We start from the raw sequence: 21,144 nt of genomic DNA, 5'->3' as shown, positions 1-21,144 counted from the left end.
AAATCTTTAAAAAAAAAAAAATGCTGCTTTCAGTCTTTTCCCTGACTCTTTGCCCTAGAATCTTCTATTAGGGTATTCCTTGAATATGTCCTTTATGGTTGCTGATTTTCCAAAGCCATGACCTCCATATGACTATTCTACATTGCCTGGGTATTTTTCTCTCTCTCCTTCTATTGTTGGACATATGAACTTTAAAGGTGTGGTTCGGAGACCTGACAAACCCATTCTCCCTGGGTTTTGTAAGATGACACCACCCATTGCTTAAACACCATCAGCCACAGTTCAGGATATCAGCTCTCATTCCCTGCATTTCCCATCATTTCTCTTTGTTTCTAAAGCCACAACCTTCTGCTGAGTTTCCAGAACAGGATCTCAAAATCCCTAGACTTACTTTTCCATTTCTTGTGTAGCAGCAAATCCATGTGGTGGTCCGTGGGCCTATTATGCTCCCTCTGCTCCTCTGGCATATCTACAGTGTGTGCACCAGGAAATTGTTTTTCCAACTCAGGTCTGTGTATCCCTAAGGGTTCACTCAACTGTTCTTGAAGGTCTGAGAACCCTCTGAGGTCACTCATTATGTTATTTTTGCATTTACACGATAATATTAAAAATGTATGCATACTCTGGATCCTATGGCTGACTCCCTTATTACAGAGGCCTGCTACATGATTTCAGTTCCCTTATTTCAATCTGTGCTTACCGTCAGGTTGCATCTAGTAACCATCTGCAGGGATAGCATTTAACTTTGGAGTGTGTTGAGAAGCACATTTGACAGCCATTACATTGGCTTGGCTTCTGTCTAGCTCACACTGAAAGGCTGAGTCCTTCCTGGGACCAACAGGGGAGGGCCTTCAAGTTCTTGACCCAGTAACTCTTTGGCATCACACAGCTCCACCAACCTCCTTATTCTAGATATGCTTCCTTAAGGGCCTTTGTACCGGCTGTTCCGTCTACCCAGATTCTTCCCCCAGATATAGACATGAGTTAACTCCCTCATCTTCTTCAGGTGTCCTTAAGTATTTGCTTAAGTGACTAAATTTTTCAGTCCTATTTAAAACTGCAACTCCCCACCCACCTCACTCTAGTACCCTTTCTATGAGCCTTACCCCTAGGCTCTTAACATATAATTCACTTGTTTATAATGCTTGTTGTTCATTGTCTGGTTTGCCCGGGTAGAAGGGCCTCATGCCCATGAGAGCAGAAATTGTTGTTTCTTTTGTGCACTTATGTCTCCCAAGCACTTAGAGCAGTTCCCGACACATAGTAGGTGCTTAATAAATATGTGATGAATGAATGAATGAATCTACAACACCGCTCTTGTACCCATGCTAAGTTTGTTCATCAGTTTTACAGACAAAACTCCTTTGGCAGTAATAATTCGCAATGGAAAAACATTTTTCTTTTTTTTTAAGATTTTATTAATTTATTTGTCAGAGAGAGAGAGAGAGAGAGAGCGTACAAGCAAGGGGAGCAGCAGGCAGAGGGAGAAGGAGGCTTCCCGCTGAGCAAGGAGCCTGATGCGGGGCTCGATCCCAGGACCCTGGGATCATGACCTGAGTCAAAGGCAGAGGCTTAACCAGCTGAACCACCCAGGTGTCCTTTTTTTTTTTTTTTAAGAAGAAAAACATTTTTCAATGGATAAAACTTTAGGCTAAAAATTTGTGTTTCTCCAAGTGAGATCCATGAAGTCCAAGAGTCCTAAGAACACAGGCTGCGGGGATGAACAGGGTCCCAAGTCAGACGAACACCCCTCTACAGGCTCCCAACTAGACCACTGATCAGTTCCTCCCCTCCCTCCCTCCTGGGCCAGGAGCAGATATTCTGCCATCATCTGTCCATGCTGGACAGGGCAGAGTGGGCTTCACTCTCTGTGAAAGGAACCTCTCCCATTTGTGTATGATTCCAGAGTAGCTGTTTTCCCTCTGTACATCATTTTGTTTGGCTTGCCACCTTTTAAAGTTTGTTCCACTTTTCCTGATAATGAAGGAAACACACCCTAAAATAAGATTTAGGGAACTATAAAGACACAGCAAAGAAATAGATGCCCAAAGACTTGAGGTTCTCCAGATTTATAAAAAATACCTTCCATATCTTGTTTCTCTGCTTGTAAATGCAATGCTCAGATAGAGTCACCATTAATATTTTGGTGCAGTTCTTTCTAGTCTTTTTTCTATGTGTATGTATTAAGTTGAAATACAGGAAGTTGCCAGTGTTCAACCATTATTGCCCCACAAAATGGCAGTTTTATATGGTTTAACTTTGTAATTCAGAGTGGAAGCCATACTATGTATATAATTTTACATCGTATTCTTTTCACTTGTCATTATAACAGCACCACTTGTCCATATATTTGCTGATGCTTCAGCCCTTCAGGAGCTTGCATTAACAGTACAAATAATTGATGAGCATTAGCATCTCAGCTGGGAGCCCTGCCCTGTAAATCACTGAAACAGTCCACATGGTGCCCAGACTTCCTGAGTCTTGATGTGAATGACAATCCTCAGTGATTCTTCCAGGAAACTCTTCCTATAAATGCCCCCAGCCAATTGCCTGTGTATGGTGCTGGGCACCAGATTTTCAGTGCGAACGGCAGCTTCTGGGAACATGCTAATAACTGTGCCCAGTTGCGCATCTCTCATTCCCCTGTACGAATCTGGCCCATTACAAGTGATGCCTTTGGGTTTGTGGCATACTTTCCTCTCCTACAAAATGACCCTCTTTGGCTTTTTGTGTTTCTTGTTGTTTGGTGATTTCTGGGCCAGGAACAGTTTACCAGCACTACTAGAAGAGAGAGCTGGGTTTTTTGGGGTATTTGTTTGTTTGTTTCTGGTTTTGCTTATCAACAGTAGGAGGGCTGCTATTAGGGCCCTGGCTTTCTCTTGGCAAACATCATCAGGACAATTGGCCCTGTATCTTTTCATCACAGCAAAATTCTGAGGAGTCCATGGACCAGGTGGTTCCATTATGTTGTGATTCTGACTCCAAAATGATTATCCAGGGAGAATCATCTATGTCTGGACTGGCCTCATCATCTGAGACTTGGGATAGCCTTACCCTGATGAGGCCTCTACTTGCTCTCGATTTGGCTGGGTTCAACCACACAGACTAAGAAGACTATGTGTCCATCCAAAAGCTTCATTTCCATAAAGTTTGGGAGCTTATGATATAAGATCAACTGTCATTGCTGATAATAACATCATGTCACTCCAGGTGCAACAGCTGAAAAGGATGGACTTTAACATTTTGGCTCCAACAAGAAAATAGTAACAGGAGACCAGAACATTTAAAGGCAATCTGCAGCCTACAAACACATCAAAGGGTAGAGAAAATAAGGCAAAAAAAGACACAAAATGAAATGATATGTGGTTTCCCTTCTGATCAATACATGGCAAGCTACTACACAGAGAGGCGGTATTATAAAACCTAATGTCCTGGCTTTGAGGTCAGACCAACTGTGTTCAGTCCTGACCCTATCTCTTACTAGCTGTGAATGGCTCCTAGATTGTTTCTTATGTAAAACTTGAGCTAGAAACACCCAGTCACTGTCCAGATTAAAGACACAATATGTGTAAAATTCAAGCATACTTGAGCTTGATAATAGTAATTATTGTTATTATTATAATTAGACTTTCACAAAACTTCACAAATTTTTAATTTGGTCTTTCAATGTTTATTATTGCAAACACAACAGTGTGACAGTAATAGATAAACTTAGGTTTGGTTTGGTTTTTTTTTTTTTTTTTTAGTAATAAACTTAAAAAGAGAAACCAACCATACTACCCCCCCAAATTAAACTATTTACATTTTCCCATATTTCCTTCTAGTCTGGGTGAATGTGTAGACTTAATCTTTATGCAGTCTTTTTGTTTCCGGCTCCCCTCCCCCTTAACATTGTATTGTTAGTTTCCCCCTGTTGCAGTATGGTCTAGCTTAGTATAAACTAGTTATTATTCAACAAACATACCATAACCTAACTAATCATTCCACTATTTGTGGACATTCATTTGTTTCCAGTTTGGGGAATATTCTTTCCTTTTGTTCCTGCTTCTGTCATGGTGATCGAATTGCACGATTTTAAAAAGATTTAGGTCTTTTTCCCTTAGGTGTACAGATATTTTTGAGGTCGAATTTAAGAACACTGTTTAAGCTCATGACTGTTGCATGTGGAGAAAGAAAAGATAGTTTCAGCCTAGTTTGTGGTAGAAGGCAAATTGAGACAACTCCAAGAATTCAGATGTCCATTAACTTAGGTTTCCTCATATTAGCACTTGGGAAACTGGTTTGCAGATGACAGATAACTGAGGCAGGCACTCACGAAATGGGTCTTTAAAGTGGATTAAACAGGGCGCCTGGGTGGCTCAGTCGGTTAAGCGGCTGCCTTTGGCTCAGGTCATGATCCCAGGGTCCTGGGATGGAGCCCCGCATCGGGCTCCCCGCTCAGCGGGAAGCCTGCTTTTCCCTCTCCCACTCCCCCTGCTTGTGTTCCCTCTCTCACTGTCTCTCTCTCTGTGTCAAATAAATAAATAGAATCTTTAAAAAAAAAAAATGGATTAAACATGTTCACGTTTTTTATTTCATTCAGTCCCCACATTCTGCCCAGAGCCAAGTGATGGGTATTCGTATTATCGAAAACACAGGGTAATGTGCTTGGCGCAGATCACACAACAGAGAGGGCAGAGAACGCCCTTCACGGACTCTGGATCCCCAGCTTTCTTACTAAGCTTTGAAAAAAAAAAAAAAAAAGCCCCCCAGACCCTCCAGGAGGTGTCGGGAACAAGGCGGGGGCTGAGCGTCCCGCGGGGCTCTGCGGGGGCATCTCCGGCCCCACCAGAAGACTCCTCCTCCCGGGCACTCGGGCCCCGCCCGGCTCCGAGCATGCCCAGTGAACTCCCCGTCCGTCTTAGTGGGGCTGGACCGGCGCCGCGGCGCCAGGTTTTGCGAGCGACCAAAGGGCGGGGCAGGGCTCGAGGCGGGTCCTGTTCCTGGGACTCCTTGACTCCGTCGGAATTCCCCCCGACGCGACGCTCAGGCGGCGCCCGCTGCAGTGGCGCTACCCGGGGACGTGCAACTCGGGGACAAGGACCCAAGTGAGGCACCAGGTGCTGCCGGCGGCCACCGAATGGCCCTGGGCAGGCCAGCCCCCCGGACCTCGGGCATCGTAGTCCAGACCGGACGGTTCCAAACATAAGTCCATCCCTCCATTCACATATTCATTCAACAAATAGTATTTGAGCACTTACTGTGTGGCACGTGCTGCCATACAGGAGCTGGGACACTGCAGTGAAGACAGGCAGGGCTATACAGCTCCAGCAATTCCCTAGGGGAATACACAAGCAGCAAATGAGAGGAAAAGTCACTTGCCGACCTCATCTCCCACTACGCTGTCTTTGCCAAACCCTAACGAGTGTTGCACCTTCGTGTCTTTGCACAAGCTGTTCCCTCTGCGGGGCTGAGTCGCCACCTTCTCAATGTCACTCTCACAGGCTGATCAGCCTACCTCATTGAAAACTCTACTCCCTAGACCTTCGTCTCCTTATCCTGTCCTTTTTCGCTTTTATGACTTATAACCTTTTAATATACTATCTAGCTTGCTTATTTACATGTTTATTGTCTGTTGCCTGCCTCTCTTTCCCCAAACTCCACCAGGGGACAGGATTTTTGCCTATTTGTTCACCACGCCTGAAGAACCAAAGTAGATGATCAATAATTACTTGTTGAATGAATGGATAGTGATACACGTGAAGGAAATAAAATGAGGACATGGAGAATGTCCAGGAACAGGGTGTTAATGTAGTAAGGTGCTGAGGCAAGTCCTCTCAGATGAGGACATAGGTACAACAAGAATGAGAAGGTGCCAGCCACGTGAAAAACTGGGCAAAGAAGTCCCACAGAGCAGGAGGGGGTGGGGGGGAAAGGCATGTGCAAATGTCCTGAGGCTGGCCAAGTTCAGAGTTTGGTGGACAGAAAGGTGCTCATGGGGCTGCAGGAAGGCCGATGTCAGTTGAGATGGAAGAGGACAGCAAGAGCACAGATGGGAGGAGGGGGGTAATGGCGGGTAAGAAATTTGGGGAAGGTTTAAGCCGGTAAGCTTACTAGTGGAACGGGATAAGCACTGGACTGAAAGTCGGCAGGACCCCAGCTAGGCAAGACTCGTCCTCATTTCAAAGATTTGTTGAACGCGGTCTGCTGGACATTCCTAAGCATAAAATCACTGAGGGCTCGGCACACAGTAGGTACCCAAAAATGGCATGGAACGAAAGCCTGCGTGCCCGCGCGAGGGGACTGGGGGCTGCCAGGAGCTCGGCAGCAGAGCCCCGGTGGCCCTGGGCGGCGCGTCCGAGCGCGCCAGACCGGGGCGGAGCAGGGGCGCCCCGCAGGGCGGCCCGGGCGCCCGCCCCCCGCCCGGCGCGCGGGCCCGTCGCGGCCAGCCCGGCCGGCGGGAGCCGCCCGCGGGCGGCACTGGGCATGCTCAGACGGCGGCCAGGTCGCGCCGCGAGCGAGCTTCCGCGCCGCCCGCTCGCGCGACCTACCTGGGCGCGCCGCGGCCCCGGATGCTGCAGGTACGGGCGGGCGCGACCCCAGCGGGCCGAGGCAGGGCGCGGGGCTACCGGGGGCCGGGGGCGCGCTCGGCGCCGCCCCGCCCCCACCCGTCCCCGAGCGCGCGGTGAGCGCGCGGGCGGGCTGGTGGACGCCGCGGCCCCGGGGTCCCGACGCCACGTCGGGGCGGGGAGGGGGCGCCCGGGCCGCGCTCACCTGGCGGGGCCGCGGCGGGAGGGAGCAAGCGGGGCGGGGTGGGGCTCAGCCTCGGGCGGGCGGCCGGGACGCGGTTGCGGCGGCGGGGCGTGGGCGTGCGCTCCGACCCGGGCAGGGGTGGACGTGGCCGGCGACCCCGGAGGGCCCAGCTCCGCGGCGACCCCAGCCCGGGGCGCCGAGGGGCGCACAGCCCGCGGGGGAGCCAACCAAGTGCGGCGGCCAGACCTTCTCGGCTCCCAGGGCGAATCCGCCTCTCGGCTTTCAAAGATGGCATTTCCTGGGCCTGGCACGAACTCCAGCGCCAATAAATCCTCCCCGTTCCGCGGGCGATATGGAATGATTTATCAGGTACCTGCGGTGAGACAGCTGCAGTGGAGGGGAGTTTATGTGAGAACGCCCAGCCCCCCGGAAATTCCCATTTTCAGCAACCTAAACTTATTGAGAAGTTGCCGTTGCCTTAAAAATTCATGGGAAGTTGAGACAACTTGACACCTGGGTTTTCCGAGCTGATGGAAAGAGCTTGTGACTTGGAAACTGGAGACTCCGTTCAAATTGGGCTCCCCCTGGCCAGCTGGTGACCTTGGGCGAGTTGTTTAACCTCTCTGATCTTCAATTTCCTCCCCTGCAAACAGCCGGTAATAATGCCCACCTCACTCGGTGGTTGGGTGGATTAAGTGGGATAAATTATGTGGAGGTGTTTGGCTCCGTGCCCGGCACTAAGCAAGGGAGCAGTTGACGTGATGTGAATTTAATTCGTTTAGAGACCCTCGTGGCTCCCATTTGACCAGGAAATTAGAATTACGAAAGCATCTTTAGGGCCTAGTGGCAGAGTGACAGACCCTGTCTTTGTGCCCTGGAGAACTGCAGAAGTCAAGGGCTTTGGAAAAACAATTTAGCCGAATTGTAATCGGAGAGCATCTTAGTTAAAAGCAGTTTTATACATTCAGAAACTCCAGAAGTTGGCAGTTCAGCTTTACTTACAAAAGAGCTGGTTTGCAAGATGATCCATCTTGAAAATGTTTAAAGAGATGATGGAAGTACAGCCTGGTTAGAAGGATTTCTGTTGGAAAAAGCTCCCCTACCCAACTTTCCTGATTGTTTAGATCAGGGTTTCTTAACCTCAGCACTGTTAACATTTGGGGTTGTATCATTTTTTGTTGTGGGGCCTGTTCAAAGCATTGCAACATATTTAGCAGCATCCCTGGTCTTACCCAGTGGATTCCAGTAGCAATCCTTCTTCCTCAGTTGTGCCAACCAAAAATGCCCTCCCCGCCACCCTGACCAAGTGTCCCTTGGGGGGCAAAATATCTCTTCTTCCCCTTTAGAACCACCCTGCTTTCTGTCATTAGCCTACCTGAGTTGTTCAAGAATTTCATGTTATGTTTAACCTTCGTATAGCCTTATAGAACTGTGCAGAGTGCATCCACATGTATCAGCTCAATTTTTACAACTCTCCCGTGAGGCCAGTGTTATTCCCATTTTACAAATGAGAAAATTGAGGTCTTGAACAGCTGATCATACTGCATTGACCTAGGTGGGATAGAACTCAGGTCTTCTTCCTTGGGCAGGTCTTTTTCTTCTTCATCCAGCTGCCCTTTATTGTATGGAGACTTTGAAATAGATGACTTTCCTGGCGATTAAATCAACATGTAAAGGAGACTGGAAGCTGGAAACCTTTCTGAGATTGACTAGTTGAAAATTAACAATGGTAAGCTATTATCTGACAGTTAGTCGTTCTAGTTAAATATTCTAGTTTATAGTGAGCACCCATAAATCCCACATACACTTAATGGAATACCAATTTGCAGAGAATCAGAGTAGAATAAAACATGCCTAATACTCTGTATTGATCCTGAGTTGTCTCTGGTGACTGGCCATCTCCTAAAACTGGACTCTTATATGCAAATTAGGCATTAGCTGAGGAATGTAAAAGGTCAAGTTACTGAAGGCATTTTCCAAGTGGCTTTCTGTTCAAGCATTTATTGAGCTGCTTCTGTATATCAGATGCAGTGCTGGGTGAGGATGCTGAGTAGACCAGTGGGTCCCAGCAAACCCAGGGTGCCTGGGGGAACATCCCTGCCAGGAAGGGGCAGGTCCTCAGGGACAGCTGGGAGCAGGAGAAAGAATCTAAGTTAACACAGAATCAAATTCAGAATACCTCACTGCTTCACCACTCCTGTTTTGGACCTCTTCTTTCACATTTTTTCATAGAGAAGAATCCTGGCAGCTTTTATCCTCAGGCTAGTGGCAGGAACCTGGTCAGAGACAAATCTTACCCCTGAAAGAAGTTGGTGTTCCCAGCTGGTAACTGACTTTAGAGGATTGGAACCAACTCCTTGATTGTTGACTGTGAACTGGGAGGGTTCGCATACATTGTTTAATTTCAGTGCTGTTCTTTCTCACTCTTGCAGAAATTGAGCTAGCAAAGGTAGTCTGGGGCCAGCAGCAGGAGGGATGAACTGTGACCTTCTGAACCTTTGGTCCAGGCACAGGAGGAATTCTGTTTTCCAGGATGCACATAATCCACCCACAGGGCTCAGCTTTGGGGATTGGAGGGAGCAAGAAGGCCTGGCCCCCTACCTCCCCGCTGAACCCTCAGGATTTGTGGTAGGGGACCTGCGACTTTGACTGTAATCCCGGTACTCCGCTTCCTTCCACCAGACAGCAGTGGTTCCTGGAAAGCAGGGCCAATCCCTCTTCATCCGTTCCCAGGTCTGTTGCAGGGGCTGGAATGCCTAAGGCACTCTGCACTTACCCTGGCCTTGACCTGCTGGTGGAGGCAGGGCAGCCTGCTGGTGTTGCTTCCCAAGCTTGGGCTCTTCTTACCAACTGTATTAGAGATGGGCCAGGATCTGGTCAGCGTCCACGCTGCTCGGGTCTCACAGGTGTCTCCTTTCATCCACCTGAAGGGGGATGAAAGGGAATGCTTTGGTAGGCCCCTGGCTAAAATCCGATCTAGTCATGGGTTCCCAGACCTGGAGATCTTGCAGCTACATAACTTCTGGTTATGTGTGCCCCTGAAGCTACTTTTGGCCTCCAGGTGAAGACCAGCTGAGAGCACAGATTTCACAGCAAATTCAGACACTTATTGAGCTGTGTGTCAGGCCCTAGGGTTACAAAGGTGAAAGACCCTTATCTTGGAAGGATGCATGGTGGAATTGGGAAGACAATGACGTGTGTGTGTGCGCGCGTGCGCGTTTGTGCTCACACACACACATGCTCTGAATCTACTTACCTGTCTCACAGTTACTTTAAAAGAGGCTAAAGCCAGATGTGAGAGAGACCAGTGGAGGCAGCCATTCATTCTGATGGATATCAAGGAACACCATAAGGAATAGTCGGCATTTGAATTCAGCCTTAAAGGGAGAAAAAGATGGTATTTGGGGGGCGGACAGAACAGCAGGTGCTAAGGCCCAGAGACCATGTGTATATCAGGAGTGGTGACTCTTCCCCAGGTCTGGCCTCCTGTAGTCAGGGTACTCCCTCATGTCTGTAAGGGGCCCCAGCCTCACTCAAGCCAGGGGTAAGTGCCCATTCTCCTTGTTCTCCCCAGCTAGAAGTGATGCCTTTGGGTTCTCTTCGAGGCGTGAGCCCCTTCTGCCAGGGATGCCTTTGGTTTTCATTATGAAACACTGTTACGGCACTTACTGGCTGCCAGGCACTGTTGAGTGCTTTCTAAATATTAACTCATTGACCTAAACCTTGGAGCAACCCTCTGGCCGTGCTTTCTACCTGGGTACCAGCAGCTTGCTGGGTAGGTGGGGGCAGAGCTCATCTAACCAGTCTTTGTCCCTCTGTGGGTGATGCTGTGATCATGGGACGGCTTCTTCTGGCTGTGGTTTATACCAGTGTGCCAGGAAACAGCTGAGTTGGAGTTGGGATGGAGTACCGGCTGCCATGACCCTCTTTCCATCAGGGGGCCAGAAAGGTTCCGGTGACTACATTTTCTGAACCAAAGACTGGGATCTGTTGTCGGAGAAAGAATGTTTGTGCTGCTGCTTCGTGTAAGAGGAGGGCCTGGGAGCTGTTGTTTGGATACTGAGAGAGTGGAATTTTTGAGACAGTTTGATGCTTTATGTGGAAAGTTAGGACAGAGGATTTGAAATGGGGATAGTCCTGGAAAATTCAGGTCCCATGATTTACCTTCAGGATACACAAGGTTTTAGTAAATATTTAAAGTGATGTGCAGTTTGGAGTGGATTTTCGGTACTAAGCCCCTTGGTGCCTCAAAAGGGTATAAATAGTACTGTCTAGTCCCAGAATCTTGTAAATTCCCACCAGCCCCACATTACTGATAGGGTGAAAAAAACTGAGGCTCAGAGATGGAGTGACCACCCGAAAGGCACGTTGCTCATAAGCAGATGTGAGAGCCAAGATGCGAACCCAAGTCTTTTTCCTGGACAAGTCATTTAAGTGTAAAATGAGGATAATAATGGAACCTGTTTCCTCTAAATGGACTATTTTAAAGGAGCTAATGAATGAAAACCCACTAGGACAGAACTTGGCACAGCAAAGGGTCCCCTCCCTTTGTGATCAGGCCCCTGACCCTCCAGACAAATATTTTTTTTATTGTTCAATGCCAAGAGTCACTGTGGGTGAGTAATGGCCCACTCCGAGGCCCACTATGGGGCCTAGCTCTCAGAGCTAAAGGGACGTTCCAAGGGGAAGGATCCAGGACCAGAAAAGGGCCATGGCCAGCTGGATGCTGTGGGATGGAAGGCACTGGGCTGACTTTGGGAGTGGAGTGTGAAGACCTGACCCCCAGCACCTTGCTTCCCTAAGGTGGAGTCAGCCTCAGTCTAGACCCGGGGTGCTTGTGAGCGAAGCAGCGAACAGCTCCGTCAGCCATCCCTTGACCCTAACCACTAGCGGGCCTGGAGAGAGGATGTGACAGTCGGCGCCTGCTTTGCTCCCGCCAGCCCCCTCCCCCAGTCTGGTTATCAAAATCGTACATGGCTGCTGTAGAAAATTACAGTGTCAGGGAACAGAAGAATCCTCAGCGATGCTCCTCTGGGAGGCCACAGTCACCAACACCGCTGCAGTGGACCCCACATGCCTTCTCACCTGCCTGTTCTCTGCACTCAGGGGGTTTTTCAGAAACACCTCCTGTTGTTTGGAGAATAAAGAACGAGACTGATTTTGGCGTCTCCCTGGACCCCCGGTGTGCATGCTTTGGTCCCTGCTCGCCTCACCTGCCACAGGGGCCGTGAGAGCCTGGAGCCTTCCCCCCCCCCGGCCCCCACCAGTTAACTCCTGCTTTGGGTGTTAGCCCATGATTGCACATGATTTAGGTAAAACTGCCAGTTGTAAATGCTCATGCTTCCGGATTTCTCTCCTTTGACAGCGCTTTCACGGTTGCAATTTTGCAGTTAATTAGTGTAATTATTTGTATTAGTACCTGTCTTCCCAGCGACACGGGGAGCTCTCTGAAGTCAGGGTTGATCTGGCTTTCTTTTAAAAAAAAAAAAGAAAAAAAACCCAAAAACCTTTCTCTGAGACTTATATTTTTCCTTTAATTTTTTATTGTGACCTGATTCAGACTTATAGCAAGGTTCTCAGAATAGAACAAAGAACTCTCATATACCCTTCACCCAGATTCCGCAGATGTTACCATTTTATCACATTTATTTTATTCTGCTCTTTATGTATATATATTTTCTCTTGAGTCATTTGAGGGTTATTTATAGATTCTTCCTTTCCCTCAAAATACTTCAGTGTATTTCCTAAAGGTAATGACATTCTTCTCTATGACTAAAGCACAATTTTTAGAATCAAGAAATCATTACTGAAACAATACTATAATCTATAGATCTTACTCAGGTTTTTGCCAGTTGTCTCAGTTGTGTCCTTTTGTAGCAAAGAAACCCCCAGATCGTGCATTTCATAAGGTCCTCCTTTCTCTTTAATCTCCCTTAAACTGGAACCGTTACTCAGCCTTTCTTTGCCCTTTATAACCTTGACATTTTTGTAAAGCACGGGCCCATTATTGTATAGAAATTTCCTTCCATTTGAGTCTGTTTTAACTCACCATTGTGTCTCCAGTTCCACTGGAACATCAAATGCACTCAGTAAATATTTATTGAATGGAGAGACCGTAAGATGGAAGGAGGTAGAAGGGAAAAGCAGGTTTTCTGGTTTCCCGCACAGCCACTCCTTTCCTTGCTGGGGGATCTTGTTAGTTGCAGTCATACTGTCTATAGGTTTGAATCCTGTATTTTTATAACAGAGCTTTTCCCAGAAAAGAGAGGCTTCATCAGGGGCTAGTGAGCCTGCTGTCCCTGAAGGTATACAAGCAGACGCCAGGTGATGGCTTGGCAGGGGGTGCTGGAGAGGAGAATGGAGCATTTGAGGAGGGGCGGGACTCAGCCTGGAGGTCCCTCCTAGTGCTCTTCCTCTGTCTGTGACTCCTACTTTGCAGGCTTAGGGACCCAAGAATAAAGCGATGAGAATTCATCACCTAAACCAGAACATTTTGGGATAAAAGTGAGGCTATTAATAATTGCATCTCATGAACTAGCCTCAACTGGGGCTGCCCTAGGCAAATCAGGAGGTATGGTCACCCTACCCAAATGTGACTTTGAGTTGGAGATCAGCCTGGAAAACCCTCTAGCACTAGGAATCCTCTGCCTGGATATAGACAGAACTAACCTTGGCACTGCCTGTCTAGCCCCTGTTCATGGCTCTAGTACCTGCGGTGGGTCACACCTCCCTTGCCCGTGCCCAGTCTGCTCCTGCTATACCAGCCTTGTTTTGGCCCCCCCCTCCCCTCTCCTCCCCTCACCTGTACCTTCCTCCCAGATGGACTATTATGAGAGCCTGGAAGGTCATTTACATACCCTGGCTGGATGGAGGAGGAGGGACTGGGTCTATGATAGATGCACAAGGGGGACCAATAAGCCAGCTGTGTTTCCCACTGATAAATTCTAATGGAATTCAAGAGCCAGGGTGTGTAAGTGAGGTGGGACAGGAGACCAGAAGCTCCCTAGACCTTATCTTTTTTCCCCTGGTGCTCACACTTCCACTGTCCTTCCTGCACAAACACCCACATCCCTCTCCCAGCCCTAGTTCTGAGATCAGAACCAAGTGACTGGCCTTTGGCAGAGGCATGGAAGCAGGTGGCATTGGGGACCCAGGCACAAGAGGATGAGCATTGGATGACCAGGAGGTGTAGACAGGGAGTTGGATGCAGAGAAACCAGGCAGGAAACCAGCGTCTAGGGGTTCCAGTAACAAGGTCAATACAAGGCCATTTATCAGGAAGCCTAGACTTGCAGTGCCGTGTCCCCAGATACTTGGATCAGAGGGGGCAGGCACGGGGGTCTGTAGGGTACAGTTCTTTTAACTCATTTTCTGCCTAGCAAAAAATAACAAGCCCCTCCTTCCTGGATTAAAAAGTATCATAGGATAAAAATGTGAAGGTTTGGCGATATTTTCTGGGTCATCCCAGTCATGTGGACTTCATGAACACAGGCCAGTGCACTATAGTATTTTTATAACTCTAGGCATTGGTCGCTTTCATGGCAAAGCCAGTTAGTGAGGGAGTGTCCTCATTCTTCGAATGCAAGATACTAGCACTTACTGAACTTTGGAAAGGTTTCTAGTGAACTGTGATAGGATGTCTTACCAGTTAAAGATATTCTTTCTCCCCTGCCAAGGCACAGCTATGTAAAAGCACTTAGTCTGAGGTCACGATTTTTATAGGACAGAAGGAGTCACACGGTGTCAGAACTGGAAGAGACCTCAGAAGAAATGTTTCCAGCTCCCTGGTTTTATAGATGGGTAAACTGAGGCCCTGAAAGGTCTGTGGCGGGCTCCGTGGCACACGTAAACAGTTGCAGAGCAAGGACTAGTACCCGCAGTTTCCACCCCCAGATCGTAGGTGTGTCTTCTAGATCTCATCTAAGGAAGTTGATCCCATGGACTGCACATCTCTCTCTTGTTAACAGAAAGTTTGTTCACTACAGAAATACTTTGTATTGGCTTTGAAGCCGGTTACGCATTTCTGGCTCTTTTATGTGGAAGTTGCTAGGCTGATTTTCTTTTTCTGTTTTCATATGGAAAATGATATGTATCTTCCACTGAATTTCTGTGGTATACACTAGTGTTCCTCAGATTTTATCACATCAGAATCACCTGTTCAAACATGGGCTGCTGGGCCCCACCCCCAGAGTTTCTGATTCAGTGGGTCTGAATCAGACTCAGGTGAGGCCTGCAAACTTGCATTTCTAACAAGGCCCCAGGTGCTGCTGCTGCCCCCCGAGACCTGGGACCTTCCTTCGAGGACCGCTACCTCAGGCTCCACGGTAGTTTCAGACAAGTGCTCTGCACTTTGCAGCCCTCATACAGTGTCTGTCATTTTGTGACCGGTTTATTTCGCTTGGCATAATGTCCCCAAGGTTCAGCCATGTTGGAGCAGTGTCAGAATTTCTTTCCTTTTCAGAGAGGAGTAATGTTCCGTTGAACGCGTGTGCACCACACTTTGTTTATTGGGCATCTGTCAGTGGACACTTAAATTGCTTCCACCCTTTGACACTTGCAGGTAATGCTGCTATGAACATGGGTGTGCAGAAAGACATCACTTTGACTGATTGGGACTTGCAACCACAGGCAGGGTGTTTAAGTATTTGTAGAGCAGTCCTGACTTTATCTACCCCAGCATCGCCCACCAACACTGACCCCTTGACCAACACTGCCCTCGCCATGTTGGTCAGAGACTGCGCGCTCGTCAAGACCACGTGGCCTGTTCTCATGTCTCAGCCCACTGGGTCTGGATTGCCCCTTCCTCATATCAGGGCTTCTATGATGTGGCTCCACAACCTCCCCTCCCCCCATGGCTCATCCTTTTTCCTTTATCCTTTTTCCTTTATCCTCTGTTCTTATCATTCTGCAGGCTTTCCTGGGTAGACTCACCTGATGCCATTGTCAGGGGCTTCACAGGGCCTGATCATCTCTGGGCAGTTTGGGTCATATGGTTATCACATCTGAACATCTCCTCCGTGAATGTCCCCAGGTCCCTCCTCTGCACCTTCTTCCTTAAAAACACAGTCTCCATAAAGTGACAAGTCTTCCAGCTTATAAACCCAGGGTCACCTTTCACTCACCTGCACACCTGCACTGGACAGATTCTGCCCCGTCATACGTCCTCCAGCCTGCTCTTCCTTTCCGCCCCTCCCCCCACCAATCCCACCCCTGCTAAAACTGGGTTCGTCTCTGTGCTTCTCCCATTTGCCTCTACTTTTGCTTCCTACCCCCCCACCGGCCCCTCACACCTATACCTCCTTCATACTGCTGCCAAAAAAATGTTCCCTACAAAAGCACCTAAGATCACCCTGTTCTCCATGGATTCCATCTGGCCTTGCTTCCCCTGTCTCTAACCCCAACCCCATAAGCCATATGCTCTAAGCCAGGGCTTCTCAAGCTTTAGTGTTAAGTTGCAGATTCTGCTTCTAGGGTGTCTGGGGTGGGCCCACAGTATGCATTTGTTACAAGCTTCCGGGTGGTGTTGAGACTGATCCACAGACCAGACTTGAGAAGCCAGACTCTAGAATAGATCTGTGTGTCACAAATAAAAGTTCTACCAACATATTTTCAATCTATAAATAATGCAAGAAATTTTTAATGTAGTGGGATAGTTTTAATGTTCTTTTTTTATACAGTTAATCTTAACTTTTTTCAGTCATAAAGGCTGACTCACGGTTGCAGTGATGACTTGCCACTTAAAGACATTTTAGAAGACTAAGAAAGGCTTCTGTTTTTAAGAATCACCAAACAGGTCAAGGTGTGTGAATGTACAGGGGTCACGAAAATGTTTTCCTCTTAAAGAGGCACATACTCAGGATCAGGGCTCCCTCTTAGGAGCTTCTGCAGGGCAGAGACTGTCTCTTAATCAGCTCCATCCCCAGGGCCCGGCTCCCCTTAGGATGTTGGCTGAAGGGGAGGAGGAGTCTGGGTCTTCCTCTAAGAGGAGCTCACCTCTAAGAAACTGATGGTTGGATGCACCACACCTGGGTTGGAAGGGGGACCCTGTGCCTCCAGCCCTCCTGGGGAAGGCACTGTCCATCATAGAGGGAGGGAAGGGATTCCTGGCAGCTGGCCCTTGTTGAGGGGCATGTTCACCCATTTTGGGACTCTTAATAAGGCTTTGCAGAGCCGGGAGGGGAGGGAGGGGAGCCGGTTGGGAGAAACGTGCTGGTGGAGGTTTCCCAGGAGCTGGGCTTCAGCCTGGGAGGGGAGGGAGGAGGTCATGGAGGGCTGAGGTCTGAGGGCAAGCAGGCAGGAAGATGCAACCAGAGTAGCTGGGAGAGTCTGACTCTGTTTGCCACACCAGGAGGGTCAGGGAAGTAAGTACCACAAGGCAAAGAATCAGGTTCATGGGGGGGGGCGGTGAGTAGTGGGAAGGATGTAGCCATTTTTGAGCAGCCTGCTCCAAAATTTTGTTATCCTGTCACCCAGTAAGTCCAAGCTCTGTAGTCTGTCGATGAAGGGTTTCGTGACCTGGCCTCCGCCTGCCTCTCCCACTTTTCTCCTACTTTCCCTCCTTTCTAGGTCCTGGCCCAGTGCAGATGGGCCGCCTCAGCTCTAAGCCCCCTTCCAGAGTTTTCTCTGCAAGGCTGTGGGGCTCCTTGTTATCTCTTGGTGCAGGTTGTAAGGTTGGGGTCCTCTCTGCACCCCACCGCCACTAACTCTGTGACTTTTGTTGAGTTCCTGATGTCTCGATTTCGTCATCTCCACACTGGGAATGACAAGTACCTCCAGCTCACAAGGTCCGGGGAAGTGCTTCTCCCGGAGGCACGTGGTGGTTACTTAGGAGCTAGCTGCAGGTTTGCTGTCTTGCTCAGTAAGCTTGACCAAGGGACCACAGGGACATTCATCCCCAAGTGGGGCCAGAGGTCTCAGCTGGTGAGCGCTGTGCTGTGTGGGCCCACCTGGGCAGGGTGGGGCAGAGGCGGTGCCACCGTGGGGGTGGATGTGAAGGTCCCTGCTGCTGAGGAGCCAGACGCCACGGAGGTCGGGTATTCGCTCCTTTCGTGGATCTTAAAGATAGCAGCTGGCCACAGTGAAAAGGTGGAAGCCGAAGACCAGGGGGAAGTGGGATTGGGGTGGAAAGCAGGGTCCCTCAGACTTTAATGTGCATACGAGAAGATTCGGGTCCTGTAGGTCTGGGGCAGGGCCTGAGAGTCCGCATTTCTAACAAGCACTCAGGTGATGCTGATGCCAGGCATCTGGAAACCACACTTCGAGTGGCATTGGCCTGGCACTGTGACCACGGTAGGGAGGAGGCTCGTGGAGAAGAGCACATAGAAGCAAAATGAGCACAGCTGCACCCCTTTCAGTTCAGCTCCTTGGAGATAACGTTGGAATGGCAGGTGCCCTCAGGTGTCTGCAGACCGGCAGCTAGATTGGAATTGGGTTGTGGGTGATGGTGGAGGAGGGGGAGCCTGAGAGCTATGAGGTAAGTATTGAGTGATTTGATTGTGTTGTTTGATAGTTCATCTTCAAGGTCTAGCTTTGCCATAAGAATCCCCTTGGAGGCTGTTTTTGTCCCAGGCTGAGCTCTGGTCACAGCGTGGACAAGGCCCCAGCAGCCAGGGCCACACAGCTGTTTTCAGAGCACTAACCACACCAAAAGGTGATTATTTGATTATTCATGCGTTTTGCTCTCTGAGCAGCCTATGAGTTCCAGAAAGCAGGGAGAGCTGAGACAGCCTCTTACTCACCTGAACCCTAGCACCTGCCCTGGAGTGTGGCCGCAGGTGGGGGCTCATTAAATGCCTCAGGGATTAGAGAGGGATGAATGCAGAACAGCATGAAGGAAGAATGTGTAAACCCCTGTGACTGAAAGAGCAGGAGAAGCAAGGCCTGAGCTGAGACCATGGGAGAATGTGGGTGTGGATGAGGGAAGATGATTTAAGGAGTCCCCAGGACCTTAAGTAAAATGCCGGTAATGTCTTCTGAAGATAGAATGGGGCCTCACGAGGGGCAGCTGCTGGGGATTTGGGCATCAGCTCTGAGAGTTGGACTGTGTGGGAGCCGAGACTTCAGCGGCGGGGGGGGAGGAATAGGAATCTCAGCCAAGCCACCATTGTATTGATTTGAGATCCAAGAGCAAACCTGCTTTCCTTCTCCTTTAGGAGAGGACAGGTGCCCGGACTTAGGCAGATAGAGGACAAAGAACTTTAGCTTCATGAGCCTGGGTAGAAGCAGCAGACTGAGACTCAACACATGGCAGGGCCAGAACACACTCATAACGCGTTGGCCCTCCCTATAGGAGGGCCCTTCGAGGTGGGGGGTCCATTAGCTCCCTGGACCTCAGGTGCCCTTCGAGGTGGGGGGTCCGTTAGCTCCCTGGACCTCAGGTGCCCTTCAAGGTGGGGGTCCGTTAGCTCCCTGGACCTCAGGTGCCCTTCGAGGTGGGGGGTCCGTTAGCTCCCTGGACCTCAGGTGCCCTTTGAGGTGGGGGTCCGTTAGCTCCCTGGACCTCAGGTGCCCTTCGAGGTGGGGGTCTGGTCCATTAGCTCCCTGGACTTTCAGAGGCTCCCATGAGTTGGGGTCAGCCTCATTTTTCTGAGTTGGAAATGGTGTCTCAGAGAGGTTCAGTGACTAGCTCAAAGCCCCAGAGCTGGGAAGTAGAAGAGCAAGCCTGGGGTCTGTGAGCCAAGGAGACTGTTGGGTGGGGCAGCCCAGCCTTGGAGCAGGATTTCTGGGGGAGGAGTGGTTGCAGGTGTGGCTGACAAGGCCCAAGCACTGGCTGGCCGGCTGGCGGGGGGTTGGGAGGGCAGTTGAGGGCAGGCCAGAGGAAGAGGAAGAAGCAGGGTGGGGTGAATGCAGAAAGGAGAGAGGAGGAGATGGTCAGATGGAGGTTTAAGTAACACCCTGGGGGCCAATAAAATATCAGGTGACAGCTTTTTTTTTAAGTTCTATCAGTTTGATTTTCTTCAAACTCATTGCTCGTTATAATTTAGGAAATACAGAAAGGTCGAAAGGATAGGAAAAACTAGCAATTATATTTATGGTCTTGAGATCCTTTATAATTATCTTAAATGTGTTCACTGTAGATACAATTTTATAACCAGCCTTTTTTTTACTTAATATTGTAACATTTCCCATTATGTCACTATGTCATTATGAAATGGGCATCCTGGGGCTATCTTGTGATTTACTTAACTAGCCCTCTGCAGTTGGAAATCAGCGTTTTTGGTTTGTCATTTTCAGCGCGAAGTGTTGTTGGGAGGAAAATCTCTGCAGATGACTTTGTTTCATGTCTGGATGTATCCTGGCAGTGGGTTCCTAGAAATGGAATTGGTCAGACCACCTCCCGGCATTGGCATTGTTGGGATGATCTTTTCTTATCTCTGACACAAGCCTCCTGAAAGTGTGGGCGTGAGCCCTGTGTGCATTAGTTTGTTCGTTCATTCCTGTGTGCATTTCACAAGCATTTATGAGGCGCCCGTGGGGAAAGACTCCACTTTCTGTGGCCAGGTCAGTGGAAAAACAGCTGCCAGCATCTCGGGCTAGACTGAGACGTGTGGGAATGTTTGATCACCCGCCCCGTCCCAGCCCCGCCTGCCCCGGGAGGCAGGGACAGCCCGTGGGTCCGGAAGGAGACTTGCAGGCCTCCATGGCTGCAGGGTCCGGTCAGTGCCAACCATGAGTGTGGAGCTGCCTGCCTCCCCTTCTGTGATGCTTAGCGGTGTGGTGAATACCAAGTAGGGTGCCCCCCATTTTACCTTCTATTCATGCATTCCACAGACACCTCTTGAGTACCTCATGTGTGGCCAGGCACTATTCCAGGGGTGAGGGATAACCGTTAACTAACAAAGTCCCTGACTTTCAAGGAACTACCATTCTCGTAGGAGGTGGGGATGTGGGAGTTGGGAGGAGACAATAAATACTTAAGTCCAGGGGTGATAAATGGCAAGGAGAAATATAGAGTGAGGGAAGACCTTACTGACAGGTAAAATTTGAGCAGACGCATGGAGAGAGTGCAGGTGGGGGATGTCCAAGGCAAGCAAGTTTCCGGCAGTGGGAATGAGCTTGGCGTAACCAGGGACTGGGTGGGGGGTGCGGAGTGAGAGCAGTGAGGTGCTACACCAGGAGGGCAGGAGATGGGCTTGTGGCATAATGAGATCTAGGACTCCAGGTCCATTTTTTTTCACTAGGAGGCTTGGGAGCCAGACAGCCATTCCTGCCACTAGAAGCAATTCGGTCTAACCTCATACCTTTTTGTTGCTTATCTACAGTGGGTGATCGCTAAGACCTGTGTTTGGTGGGGGAAAGCCCTGGGAGTTGAAACCCAGACTTTGGGAAGTCACGGCTTTCGTTGGCCCTGGGGTCTCCTCTTCTTCTTCTTTTTTTTTTTTTTTTTAAGGTAGTTCTATTTTCTTTTTTTTTT

General features: G+C 49.3%; 1 protein-coding gene and 1 long non-coding RNA gene across 3 annotated transcripts in view; one reads left to right on the top strand and one right to left on the bottom strand.

Moving 5' to 3' along the window:
- The window catches only part of LOC145717093 (uncharacterized), a 61,830-nt gene extending 55,549 nt beyond the window's left edge, over positions 1–6,281 (bottom strand). For both annotated transcript variants that reach the window (XR_014140111.1, XR_014140112.1), the window contains exons 1-2: positions 6,094–6,281; positions 5,241–5,317 (exon numbers count right to left, since the gene is read on the bottom strand). This is a non-coding gene — a long non-coding RNA (uncharacterized LOC145717093). The remainder of the gene's footprint in view (positions 1–5,240; positions 5,318–6,093) is intronic.
- A 145-nt stretch (positions 6,282–6,426) lies between these two features.
- Positions 6,427–21,144, top strand: part of PTPN3 (protein tyrosine phosphatase non-receptor type 3) — a 106,159-nt gene continuing 91,441 nt past the window's right edge. The window contains exon 1 of the mRNA XM_081803355.1: positions 6,427–6,560. The gene's annotated coding sequence lies outside the window, so the exon portion shown is untranslated. The remainder of the gene's footprint in view (positions 6,561–21,144) is intronic.

The sequence above is a fragment of the Leptonychotes weddellii genome, chromosome 14 (genome assembly GCF_054177405.1).
Source record: "Leptonychotes weddellii isolate Sample4059 chromosome 14, ASM5417740v2, whole genome shotgun sequence".
NCBI classification, from domain to species: domain Eukaryota; kingdom Metazoa; phylum Chordata; class Mammalia; order Carnivora; family Phocidae; genus Leptonychotes; species Leptonychotes weddellii.
The sequence above is the reverse complement of the archived record's forward strand: the minus strand, read 5'-3'. Positions and strand labels throughout refer to the sequence as shown.